Genomic DNA, 13696 nt, shown 5'->3' with positions numbered 1-13696 from the left:
GGGAGCCCGGGTGCATCGCCCCCTCCCCTCCGCACCCCCCTTCTCCAACAACCCCCCCCCCCCCCCAGCCCCAAAGCCCCCGCTGCACCTTGCTAGGTACGAGCCGGGCTTTGATTGCAAAGGTCACCCGGGTGCCATTGGAGGGGGGGGGGGAGAGGGACAAACCGCCCTGTCCCCCCCTTTCCATCTCCCCAAAAAAACCCTCCGAGGATGGGGGGAGAAAGGCTCCGGGGACGTTGCCCCCATCGCGCCCCCCTCCCGCAGCCCGCGGGATGCTGCGGGGTGTCCCCGTCTCCCCCCCATCAAGGATCCCGACCCCAAAACCAAGCCTTCCCCCCCCCAAAAAAAAAAAAACACACCAAAAAACCGTAAGAGGAGCGAAGCAAATACCCCCTGCGGTGGTCCCTCGATGCGGTGCAGCAGCGCGTAAATCCCGCGGATGGAGCCAGGAAAGGGAAAGGGGGGGGGGGGGGAGGCGAAGGGGCGTAAAAATCGCCCCCCTCCCTCCCCGCGCTATGCGGAGGAGAGGTGAAAAATTAAAAAAAAATAAAAATAAAAATAAAAGGATTAAAAGATTCAAATTCGGGGTGGCGGAGCCGCTTTGGGGGGGAGAGGAGCGGGGGGCCGGGGGGGCGCGCAAGGAGCGCGCAGCGCGGAGCAGCCGGGCGGGAGCCGCGCACGGCGCTGCGCGGAGCGAGGAGCTGTCAGCGGCGCCTTCTCATTTATCATTAGCCAGCCCTAATCTTGCTCGCTGTCCTCCTTCGGTGATGTTGATCCACTTTCCCTCCCTCCTCCCCCAGCCTCTCCCCCCCCCCACCTCCCACCCCACTCCCCTTTACCACCCCCCCCCCCCTCTCCTTCTTCCCGCACACCCCCTCCCCGAAAGGATTATTCAGCCAAAAAAAAAAAAAAAAAAAAGAAAAAAAAGAGAAAAAAAAAAAATCACAGCTGCTGACTCCGGGCGCCGAAAACAAGGCGGCTGCAGCCCTCGTCCCCCCCCCACCTCCTCAACCCCAAATCTCCCCCCCCCCCCAGCCCCTCTCCCGCAGAGATGCTCCGGGTGTTGTCCGCAGAAATGCTGCCTTTTAAAACAAGGAGCGACCCGCCGGGAGCGAGCCCGCAGCCCTGCCCAGCTCCCCCCCTGCCGCCCCCCGCACCCTGTGCCCGGGGAAAGGAGGAGGGATGGGGATGAGGATGGGGATGGGAATGAAGAAAGGGGGGTGGTGGGGGGGGAAAAACCCCTGCCCCGGCCTCCCCTAGCCCCGCTGCTGCTGCTGCTGCTGCTGCGGAGAAAGGATGCTGCAGAGCTGGGTGCAGCCTTGCAAAAAAAAAAAAAAAAAAAAAAGATGAAGGAAAAAAAAATCAAAAAAAAAAAAAAAAGCCCAGTTTTGGATGAGGCTTTGCTTCTCCCCCCCCCCCCTACACACCGATGGTTTCATGGCTACGCTACTGTAATTATGAATTCTTCTTCTTGCGACTCTCGTGCGTGTGTGTGTGTGTGTGTGTGCGTGTGCGAGGGGCTGGGGGTGGCCGTGGCTGTGTTTTGCGGCTGACATCACTGCAGTGGCGTGGAGCTGACAGCTCCCAGGGCTGCATTCAGGCTGCAGTGGCTCCCGAGCCTTTTTTTTTTCCTTTTTTTTTTTTTTTTTGCAGCCTCTCTCTGCTGACAATCGCCAGGGAAGCTGGTGGGGGGGGGGGGGGGGGGATAATAATAATAATAATAATAAAAAAACCACCACGCCAATGGAACAACAAACCCACCCCATCTCAAGGTGAATTTCAAGGAGAGGAGCGTGGGTTTTGTTTATGGTGAGGTCCTGATGTATGGCTGTGGTGAGCAGTGCGCAGTATGGGTATCTATACATCTATACAGGGGGATATCTACATGTTCCCAGCATCACCGCTCCTCGCTGAGCACCCCGTGAGACCCCATAACCCTGTCAGGGCGCTGCGCAGCCTAACCCGGGCTAAACCCTTGGGCAAAGCAGGCTGCGAAGGCAGGAAATCCTTTATTACTCGCCAGGTGATTTCGCATCAAGGGCATGTGCTGGGATATCTGCACAAGCCGCAGCTCCTGCGCTGCTGAGATCATTTCGGCTACGTATGGCGCTGCGCCGCGCGTATATTCCTTCCGACTGCATGAGGAGAGATGCTCGCTGCCTTGCTTTTTTTTTTTTTCCCCAGCCGAGGCCTAGAAGTCGCTGAGAAAAAGCCGCATGGAGGCACGAGTACACGGCTCGTGCCCGAGCATGTGTGCACGCCGAGCTCTGACCAAGCACAAGGGCCCCGAGGAGCTGGGAGCCCCCCCCGATGCGCTCGAAATCTTCGTGCTGAGCGGGCTGAGAGCTGCGGCCCTTTCTTCTCGGTGCTGTTTAACAGCAGCAGTACCATTTTGTTTCCATTACGTTAATGACATTTCAGCTAATGCACCAAATCAGAGGAGTTTTCAAGGAAATACTCGAAATTAGATGGCGAAAATTGTTCCAGAGAGTTACCAGCCCGGGCGCAAAAATCCACCAGCCTGCCCTTTACGACGCCACCCCCCCCGAAAAAGACGACACAATATTATTTGATTAAAAAAAAAACCACCACAACACCACAACCCCTATTTACCCTGAATGAACAACTTCCCATATACCTGCTCGAAACCGTTTGCAATTCAAATAAGCGATCGTATAGCAGGGATTTTAAAGGTCTTGCTGACAGGAGCCAGCAGCGGGAGCATCCCTCTGAGACCGCCGCGCCGCAGAGCGCAGCTGGAGCCGCGGGAGCGAGCGGGCAAAGCGCTAACGGGACCTGCCCGGCAGGCAGCAGCCCTGGTGGGATCACACCAGGGCCAGGGCCTCAGCATCCTGTTATTTATCTCCTTGTTTTTTATTTTTTTTTCCCAATTTTTAATCTTTTAGATTGACAGAGAGCTGAGCTGTTTTCTCCCTCAATAGATACGTGCTGCACAGGAGGTAACTTGGGGGTGAAAAGCAGTGATTTTAGCACCTTCCAAAATTATTCCTGCTTTTCTTTTTGCATAGGTAGCGGTGCTTTATCTCTCTGTAACACCTTCCTCTGGAGGATCCCAAAGTGCTATGGGATTCTGCACAGATCCAAAGCAGCAGTCTGGAGGAGGAGGTAAATGCCATCCCTCCCTTCTCAGAAATGGGGAAACTGAGGATCAGGACTCGGGAACATTTTGGGGCTTTGTGTTAAAGCGAGATGCCTGCAGAGACAAGGCATGGAGATGGAGACACTTCTGAAAGCCCTGGCGATGGAAACATCCTGGCGGGGACATCTCACCCCGGATGTCTTTGGCCAAGGGGATTTTCAGCTGGAATTTCAGCCTTCTCCCTTTAGGCTGGGTTAATGCTCCAGGGGCTCTTTCTGGGTCTTTTCTAGTTCACGCTCTTGCCTGCTCCCCATCAGGCTTGCGGAGGTCCTTTAAAACCCACCTCCACGTGCTTGAAAATACATCATGCCCACTTAAAACCACAAACCCTTGGGCTTACCCGGTGATCCGTTCCCTCCCTCTGCACTATTAGCACATTAAGAAATTAAATGGTAAAACTCCCAAAGATCCGATTGACCAGGAGCGCGGCGCTCCATATGGCACAGCATATGTGTGCGGCCCTCCTGCGCGCCCCGCGCGGCAGCCTGGGACGGGAAAGGGTTGCGAGGCAAATTCGGCTGGGTTCAGAAATGATTTTTCTTTTTTTTTTTTCCATGTTTCAACCCTCCTCTGCTCCACCTCCATCTGTAGAGGGAAGGCCAGGGAGGTGCTGAACGCCCCTAAACACGGATCCAGAGCTTCGCCTTGCGGGGAGGTCAGGTGAGGCTATTTAACACTTCGCAGCGTGGCTCCTAAAAGGTGAAGAGCTTTGGAAAACAACCCCTAAACCCCAAGCTCCATCCCTACAATCAGCTCACAGAGATGCCACTGGGGGCACAGGTACCCACAGGGGCAAACATCCCTTTCCTGCCCGTGTTAAATCACCTCACAGCAAATGACAGCTGGGCCCCGTGCCCAGCTTTCCCTGCGACGACCGCATGGTTTCTGAAAGCTTTGGGGAAAGCAAATCCTCCTTTTTGGGGTGGCTGGGTGCTGGGGTGGCAGTGCCAGGGCTGCAGCACCTTGCTGTGTCTGTCCCCGTGCTCCGCACTGCGGGACAAATGCACAGAGCCCACACTGAAAACTTTACCTCTAAGCACGACCTAAACCCGATTAGCTGGGATGTACCATGAAGGAAGGGATTAACCCCCCCCTCCCTCCCATCCAGAAGCACCAAATCCCATTAACTCCCCATCCCGGGGAAGGGAAACCGGCCCCCGAAATAAGGACGGGGTGCATTTAGTGACTTATTTCAAAGGAAACCCCCCCCAGCCTGCAGCCATGCCTCCCTGCGGGGGAACCGTCCTGAGAATTTGTGATGGATTCTGCGGGAAGCGTCGGCAGCGCAGCGAGCCGCTGCTGTCGGCTGCTCGCCTCCTAAACGGTTAATTCCTGGAGACTGCAGAAGGTTAAATACGGATCGCCGGGCCGCCTGCCTCCAGCCGCAGTCACCTATCGCTCCCCTTCCTGCAGGATTTCTGGTGGAGAAGCGAAATGCAGCAGGAGGGGGACGAAGCAGCTCCCTCATCCTGCCAAGCCGGCTCTCGCTCCCCCGTTGCAATTTGCTCTAAAGCCGGCGAAATCGCTCCCAGGGGCGATGGGTAGGCACCGCGCAAAATAGTGGGGGGAAAAAGAAGCTGTTGGAGACAACAGCAGAGGAACAACTCTGTTATCTATGGTAACAGTCTGGAAGCTGATTTATATGGCATATAAATAGAGCGGCAGGAGCTCGCTGGGTAGACACCCTGCGCGGAAGCGAGAGTTGAGATTTATTCCCCCTTCCACGTTCAGCTTAATACAGAAATTCCCCCTCCGTGGGGCATCTTGGGCAGCGTTCATGGAGGCTGCTGTCGGAAATGGGCCCAAACTTTGTCCCTTCGAAGCTGTGGGATGAAAACACGGCCCTTCGTCTTAATTAACCCCCCTCCTCCCCTGAGCATCCCTCTCCAAGCCCCTGGCCATCACTGCTTTGTTTGGTTGTGGATGGAAGCTGACGGACCATAGCCCCCTTCCACACTTTGAATAATATTTCATCTGCTGGAGAGAAGCTGAAAAGAGGAAAAAAAAAAAAAAAACAAACACTAACAAAAAAAACCCTCCCACCCCCCATCTCGCCGTGATTTATTTCTGAATTTTCCTCAAGGGGGAAAAAAATCATCTGAAGGTCTCCAAGCTGAGGGTTTAAAATAAGGCATCGTATTTAAGCAAATTATATCGGAGTAAACAGAGGAAAAAAGGGCCAGACGTCCTTTGGAGTGATGTTAAGCATCTTGAGCATAACACATATTTTAGAGAATAAAATGTGGGGGGTGGTAGAGGGGTTTCAGGACTCTCCTCCTAAATATACCTGGGCTGCTCAAATTTGGGAGCCGCAAAGCCCACCGCACGGTTTGTCCTGTCTGCATTCGGTGCCTCCGTTGTTTTATGACTATTTGCAAAGCAGATTACATGTGAAACTCGCCTCGCCTTGCTGGAATTTGCTATCTATTTTCCAAGCTGCTCTGGTACAGCAGCGCCGGCCTTGAAACCCCGCAGCTTCAGCTTCCCGGTGACATCTCCGGGTGTATACATTATCTCGGCTCCTATTGTTCTATAGGTCAGGGAGGGAGCCCTGAAGCAGGTAAAAGCACTTTTCCTATTCCCTTTTGTGCCGGGTGCCGGAGTCTGAACGCCTATTTGGTGCGTGCTTCCCACCCGCAGATTTGGTGGGCATCGAGCAGCAGATGGCCCAGGTAGCGGGTGGAGAAGCGCTCGCAGCCCTGCCCCGCACCACGGGACGCATGCCAAGCATACCTTTGCTTTTCCCTACCTATATCTGCACAGTTTTTTTTTTCCCCCTTCAGCTGAAAAAAAAAAAAAAGACCTGCGATACCTTCCTAGCTGGTATTTACACAAGTAAATATTTTTTATGTGTATACAGTCAGGATGAAATGATTTTTAATGAATTATCCGTGAGTGAAAACAGTTCTGTAAATCAGCAGGGCTGCAGGCAATTTTTACCATATGTCGGCTTGCATTTGTATCGCAGAATTTGTTTTTGTGAGGACCAAAGATCTGCTTTTCTCTCCTCACTTATGTGCTAGAATTAGGAGCTACATAACTCAGCGCATGTAAGCAAGAATACTGTCTGCCTTTATTGGGCTGTTATTAATGCAAGGGAGAACGCATCCTGCACCGCACTGCACGCCGGCGAGCAGGCAGGCAGCAGGAGCTGCATGTTAGCAGGGAGAAGCTGAACAATTTTTTAAATCCTTTTTTTTTTTTTTTTTTTTTCTCCCCATAAAGCTGTCTTCCGACCTTTCTCCAGTAGGTTTCCGCGAGGAAACCGGCAACGGCACAGCAAAAAATCTGCGAAATATCAGCTGCGCCACACGCATCCCCTTCCTTCCCCCGCCATAAAATAGCATCTGAATTTGTAATGGCAATAAGGATGAATTGCTTAACGTATGGAGGGGGTGCTCAGGCTAAAAACATGCTCCGTAATAACCCTGAGCTTTATTATCACTGTATTTACCAACAGAAGTGCAAACCTCGCTATGAGGGTTATTCTACACAACAGAAGCCGCAGCCCGAAATGAGAAATTGCCACCGTAATGCCCTGCAAAATGAAGGCTCAAACTTCTGCATGACACAGGTTAGGAACAAATCACTGTCCTAAATTTGGTTATGAAACCAAAATGAAAAGTAACCAGAGGGGAAAACACAACAACAAAAAAAAACCCCACACAACAGAATTGCTGTGGAGATCTCTTACTCGGGCTTTATCCCTGAACTCTGGGGATTTTATTCCTGAGCTGGTAATGCTGAGGAAACGTTTCAATTATCTTTAAAAAATATTGCTGCAGTAAAAAAAAAAAAAAAAAAAAGTAAAGCCAGCTCCTCCTGTCATTGACGGGGGGACCTCGCGCAGGTTGCGCTGATGCTGGTGGGAGGAGAAGGCCTTCGGCAGCAGCAGTCCCTGAACAAAGAGAGGTCACCCTGCTTGTGCCCACTGGAGCACGGGATGCTTCCCGCTTGCCCATGGGAATATTTCTGGTGATGCTGTCCTGAGCAGGGGGAGGCAGGTGGGAAATATTTTGGTAAGAGGGAAGGGGGGGGTGAAAATAAAAGGAAAAAATCCCAATCCTTTCTCCTCTGCCCTCGTCTCCATCCCCTCCCCTTCCTCTCGCTGCGTGCAGAGGGTGCAGCCGGGAGGCAGGGGACGGCGATCGTGGAATAACGTAATGCTGACAGGAAAAATGTCAGCACCGTTTGTCACCAAATGCCCCACGTACCGAGATGAAGCAAACAGTGTGAGACTGACAGGGCTGATGAAAAACAGCACTTAAGATAATTTTTTCTGCTAAACTCTGTTGTGCACTATGCAAATATGATTGCAAAAGTGGGACATTATCAACACTTTAACGCTAGTTAACTTTCCGAGATGATGCTCGGAGCAATCAACATAAACTTAGCATACAGTAACTTAAATAACAAAAATGTTTCGCCGCTCGGCGCTGGTGTTTGGCTGGAGCCGGTGCGAGGCGGTGTGATGGATTGCACCGTGCCTGCGAACCAAATTAAAAATACATTGCTTCAGATCACTTGTGGCAGCATCGAAGAGGAACTGGTTTTAAACCGGAATAACAATAATAGCAATTATAGAACAATCTGGCCTGAATCATCTCACCCTGCTAGCAGTTATTGATTATTAATAGGATAATATTTGCTCGAGCCCGCCTTAGACCCTATCCCTCATCCTGCTGGCTTCTGTGCCCACATGCAGCAAGAAGCAGCGTGCTCCTGGCGGGTTCACTATTAACTTATCAAGCTCCCCACCAGCCTGCTTTTTTCCCTAAAGCTCTGGTTCCTAACACCATGTGACCATGCTAGAATCATGGTTTTCCTTGTACCTTTTCCCTCTCCTGAAAAATAAATTTATCTCTTTTTCCAGAAGAGCTCTTGCATTGTGAACCCTAAAGGTCAGCCTCGGAGAGAAAGGAAGAATAAGGCGCAATTTGTTATTTTAAAAAGCTCCTGACAGTGGGAGAAGTGGTGTATGAAAAGCTGAATGGATTTGCCATGTGAGAGAGGATGGGGTGCCGAGCATCTTCGTTAGCATTCACCCCCTTCCCTGCGGCAGTGGCTTAATACCTCCTGGCAGTGCTGGAAAAATAGGATTTGGGGTGCTAGCTTGGGAAAAATGTGCTGCAGCTGAATGTGGGGAAAAAAAAAAAAAAAGCTGGATTTGATGTCGTGGGGTTACTCATGGGGATATTAATACGGCTGGGGAGTGCAGGGTGGCCCAGGCCTAGAAGAAAGCCTGCTCAGAGGGGGCCAGAATGCTCCCTGGCCTAGATCTTCCCAGGGCTTCTTCAAAAATGTTAATTAAGAGTAGCACACTGAGTAAAGTACAGAGAATTAGCCTTATTTTGCATATGCAAAATAGGTGTGGGAAGGAGAAGCACCTTAATGAGGGTGGCCCAGGGAGTCTACCCAGAACTGAGCCACGTCTCCATGGTCTGAGCCCTCCTCTTTGATCATCCTTGTCTGTTCTTAATCAAAATGCTGGTGATAATATCTAGTGCGTTAACAAAACACAACAGGTCATAGAAAATATTAAAGATGGGAGGAACAAATGATACCTTTTCCAAAATTCAGGACATGTGCTAACATGTATGGTTGATGTAGGACTGGAGAGATCACCAGTCTGCCATGGGAGGTCTGGTAGAGGGAATAATTGTATCCAAGAGGCTTCTTTCTTGTCTCAAGGACAGTCTGTTTTGTCCCTTTCAAGACCAGAACAGCCATTTTATGTGTGAGGAAACCAAGAAAGACTTTACTGATTGTGGTAGATCAGCTCTGAATTTACACCAGCCCCATGGAGCACAGGCCCAGCCTGCTGCTCACAGCATCACTCCAGAGAGCAGAGAAACCCCTAGCTAGGCCATCCAGCACGACTTTATTCATTAAAAATAATAAAATGTGCTTCACAACTTTGATAGCACTTCTCCAATGAAGAAAGACTGAGGTTATTTAGTCTGGAGAGGAGAAGGCTCCAGGAAGACCTCCCAGAGACCTTCCTGGGCCAGAGGGGCTGCAGGAGAGCTGGGGAGGGACTCTGTGTCATGGATTAGGGACAGGACAAAGGGGGATGACTTTAAACTTAAAGAGGGGAGGTTTAGATCAGACATTAGGAAGAAATCCTTCCCTCACAGGGCAACGAGGCCCTGGCGCAGGGGCATATATGATTTATCCCAGAGGGCCTTCACATCTGCTCTGGTCCCAGCCAGGGTGAAAGAGAGATGGGAAATGGAGTGGTCCGACATTTTGGGTCTGGGATGGGGCATTTTGGGTTCATTAGCTTGTGCTGCCTCAGCAGCTCAGCTTGATGCTTTACTCTGTGCCATCTCCCTGAGCTCTGCTGGAAGGACATCATCAAGGCATTGACCACAGCAAGGGTCTTGCGGCCCCCAAGGTATCACTAAGGGGGGTGAGCAGCTCCTCCTGCCTTTCCCCATACCCCAGATCTCCCTGGATTTAACCCACTCACAGCTCCACACCTCCAAAGGGATGGTTGACCCTGGAAAGTAACCGGAGACAACCTCATTGTGGCAGAAAGCCTTCTTCTACAGCTGCAGCTGCTCTGGAGGGGAGCTGAGGTCAGCCAGCATGCTGCTGTTTGATGGGAGAGCTCTCCTCGTTCTCACCCAATGCAAAGGCACTTCACTGCTGAATTTCTGAAGCTGTAACAAGCCCAGTCCTAGTCCCCGGCTGCCTCTCAGGGCCATCAGCAAGTCCTGGAGTGAGAGCATAAATGCACTTGTTCTGCTGCCTGAGTGCAAGGAAACTGTCTCAACAAAGAGGATGAAATATTTCTGGTGGCTTTCTGTAAATGAAGGGAGAGAAAGCAGGGCAGACGGCAACTACTCGAACCTCTCCACCTGGCAATTCGTAGCCTACAAGAGCTTTGCAGGACCACTGGGACAAGACTTTTCTGCCGCGGATGAACCCACTCCTTTATCATCTCTGCCCAGATTCCCCCTTTTTGTTCTTCCAGCTCCTGGTTCTGTAATAAATAGCAGCCAGGTCTGTGCAGGGTGAGCAAGAACAGCACCAATATCCCAAAATCCTCAACCCTCTCTACAAGGGGTTTTTCTTTTGCCAGAAGAATTGGGATGCTGCTAATCTCAAATATTGGGAATTATGTTATTGGGGTTTCACCTGGTCCTGCTTTCTATAAGGCAGAGATTTGGACACAACAAACTGACATCCACCCCAAAGAATCTCTTTCAGAGTCCCTTCCTGTACCTGTAATACAGGACAAGGAAATGTCCAAATCACCCCCACACTGTCTCAAATTGCTGATTTTATTTATTTATTTATTTTTTTTTCACTTTGAACAAACGGCATCCACTCTCGTCTTGTGCTTTATACATGGTCAGCAAGAGACAAGTCAATGCCTTTGATAACAGGGCAGCTGCACATCCAATTATGCTGGCAAAACGGTATTACATTTTCCTATTACTTCATGGAGAACATCCTTTCTGGTAACCCAGAGGTTATAGAAATTTTAAGGATTTCTTTTTCAAACCCTTACATGGCTAAACCTGTGATCTCAAACTGACCTAGGCAGTCCCTGCTGTTTGGGTTGTTTGTTGTTAGGTGTCACCAGCGATGGTGCTACCAGAAAGGTTTGGACACAATAGACTCAAAGGGATCTGAGGTCAAGGGCAATAAAGTTTAAAATGCAACCTCTTCTTGTTTGGAGATATTTATATACATATGTATCCTGAAAAGAAAACTCAGAAGAATAATGCTTTCAAATGTGATCTGAAGAAAGTTGCAGGGGAAAAGGCAATATATTTTGTAATGAATTCGTTTAAGCAACTCAGGTGATATCGTTGATTTGCTGCTCCCTGGATTGTAATTTATTAGAAATTGCTTCTGATGTTTACAGGATGCATAAAGAGTAGTTCAATGTAAATAAGGGGCTGCTGTATGTTTAAGTGTCCCTTCTGGTGAATTAAATAACTTTGTGAGAAGACTTCTTGCATATATTTATTCCACTTGCCACTTCAATGTCATCTTGGCTCAGCTAACTGGAGGAGAAAAACCAGGCTGCACGTGAATATTTTACCATTCCTGACGGTCCTGCACTTCAGTACAGCTTGGAAGACCCCAAATCAGGGGGCTGCATGCCCTGGGTTTCCCCCTAACCCTCTTGCCCTGGGGACTGGGTGCTGCATTTTGATGGGGTGGGATCCAGAGTGTGCAGCAGGAATAAATGTGCTGTCTGCTTCTCCCCTTGCTCTGGTTGCTGTGCCTGTGCTGAAATGCTGAGCCCAGTGGAGGAAAAGCTTCTGCTGCCAGCCAGGGGGACTGTGGCATGCGGACGCTGCTGCCAGAGCACACAGTGCTGTTCAAGAGTCACCTTTTTGGCACGGTGATTTGCTTCATGTGAGGGTTGCTTTCAAAGTAGAAATAAATCTGAAAACCTATATATGACCACCTCCAATTGATCAGACAGATCTTGCATAGCTGGGGCTAATTAGAAGGAGTTGTAATGCATGGATTCCTTAAAGCATCTTACAATTAATGGTAGGATCTATCCCTGGGCTATATATATATATATATATATTTTTTTTTTTCCTTGAGCGCTTAAAGGAGGTTATGCAGATATAACTCAGCTGGATCAAACAGTCTGATCTGAGATTTACATGATTGGAAATGTTTACTTCTCTGGTAATCGATTCTTGCAGCACAAGACAGAGCTCTGAAACACGCAGCCTTGGTGTGAGGGAGATTCATTCTTTCTGACGGCTTTATTCCTCCACCATTTGTTTGTGGAGCAGGATGTCGTGTTCTACCCCTGCAGACAAACCCAGCAATGCAGGCCTGCTTATTTCACTGATTTACAGCCAAACTTTAAAACAGGCATTTTAGCCTGAAGAAGGGGATGCTCTGCGGACACCCGGAGCCTTAAGGGGTTCTGCAGGAGAGCTGGGGAGGGACTCTTTGTCAGGGGGTGCAGTGATAGGAGGAGGGGTGATGGATTTAAACTAAAAGAGGGCAGATTTAGATTAGATATTAGGAGGAAACTCTTTACCATGAGGGCAGCAAAGCCCTGGCGCAGGCTGCCCCGAGGAGCTGTGGGTGCCTCATCCCTGGCAGTGCCCTAGGCCAGGCTGGATGGGGCTGGAGGCAGCCCAAACCATCCTGCAATTCTGTGATTCTGTGTTTTGCTTCTCCTATTAACCATGGCCTTAATATGAAAGCACCTTGCAAGCTCTGAGATAGTTTTATAGGACAACGTCCCATGTTTTCTCTTAGCAATGGTGCCAGTTCCCTTGACCAAGCCCTTGGCTGGTCTGCCATATGTGGTTGTCCCCCCTGTCACCCTCTTCTTGGACCAAAGCTCAGCCCCCTCCTATCCAGTGTGGTCTTCAGCACCTAGATTCTGTGTAGGTGACACGTTTTGTGCTTTTCTATGCGACTAGATTTTGGTGGTCACCCATAAAAAACAAGGGAATTTTTAAGGACCTGGTGGTGGTGAGTCTCCCAGCACATCTGGAACATTTGGGTTTTGAAAATAAATACTTGTACTAGCTGTGCTGTTTTCACACAAGGTCATTTATAAGCCTTCTTCCTGATGCCTCTGTGGAGGTTTTACTCCACACTGGCAATGTGAAAGAGACTCAAAGCAGGAATAAGCCAGGGCTGAATCCAGCTGTGACTGCAGTGTTGCTGCTCCATCTTCTTCCCACTATCACATGTATCATGACATGGCTGCAGGTTCTGCGAGTTTTCATGCAAGACTTGCATTTTCTTTTGAAATCACGGCTTCTCGTGCTCCCTTCCCAACAGCTTTCCCTCTGAGGGTGGCGATTGCGCATGAGCAGCTGGTCGAAGAGGAGCATCATGTGCAGAGCACTCTGCGGCAACGCAAATGCTCCTTCGCTCCAGGCTTTTGTGCATGATGAGAGAGAGAGAAAAAAATCATTTCCTCCCACTTAGCAGATGCATCCAAAGCTGATTTTGTCCTGATTTGTCCCCGTGCAGGTATTACAGAGAAGCTGCTGCATGGATGAGAAGAGCATTGTCACCAGGCTCCTGCAAGTTCAGGCTTGAGTGTCAGAATGCAAAGCAGCCTCCCCGGTCAGTGCTCAGGACAATTCTTCACTTTAAAGAATGATATAAAATGGTTTAATGCAGATAACAAGCTCCAAAGCATCCCCTATTTATGCAGTTAAAACCTTCTTTGGTATTGCAGCTTCCTGGCTGAGATTTCCATCCCCAGGGGGTGTTTCAGCAGTTGGCCCCCAGCATGGTTTACAAGCTAGCCTAGGAGTGCACATGTCCCCCAGGAGAAATGTTTAGCTGGAGGCTGTTTAAAAAAATGAGAACCTGCAAGGTGGCAATGTGGGAAACATTGAAAATGTGTTCTTAAACCAGAAGAAAATGTGGAGTTGTACAGTTATGGTCTGCAATCTCTTCTTCTCTTGGTCCAGTGGCAATGACAACACGGCTGTGTGTGCCCTGCCAAGGGGTGGGCATGTCTGTGGGTGATGTGCTCTGGGTTTGCTTTGGGTTCACAACGGGTTAAGAGCACTAGCG

This window comes from Aythya marila, assembly GCF_965140915.1.
Source record: "Aythya marila genome assembly, chromosome: 3".
Classification (NCBI taxonomy): Eukaryota; Metazoa; Chordata; class Aves; order Anseriformes; family Anatidae; genus Aythya; species Aythya marila.
The sequence above is the reverse complement of the archived record's forward strand: the minus strand, read 5'-3'. Positions refer to the sequence as shown.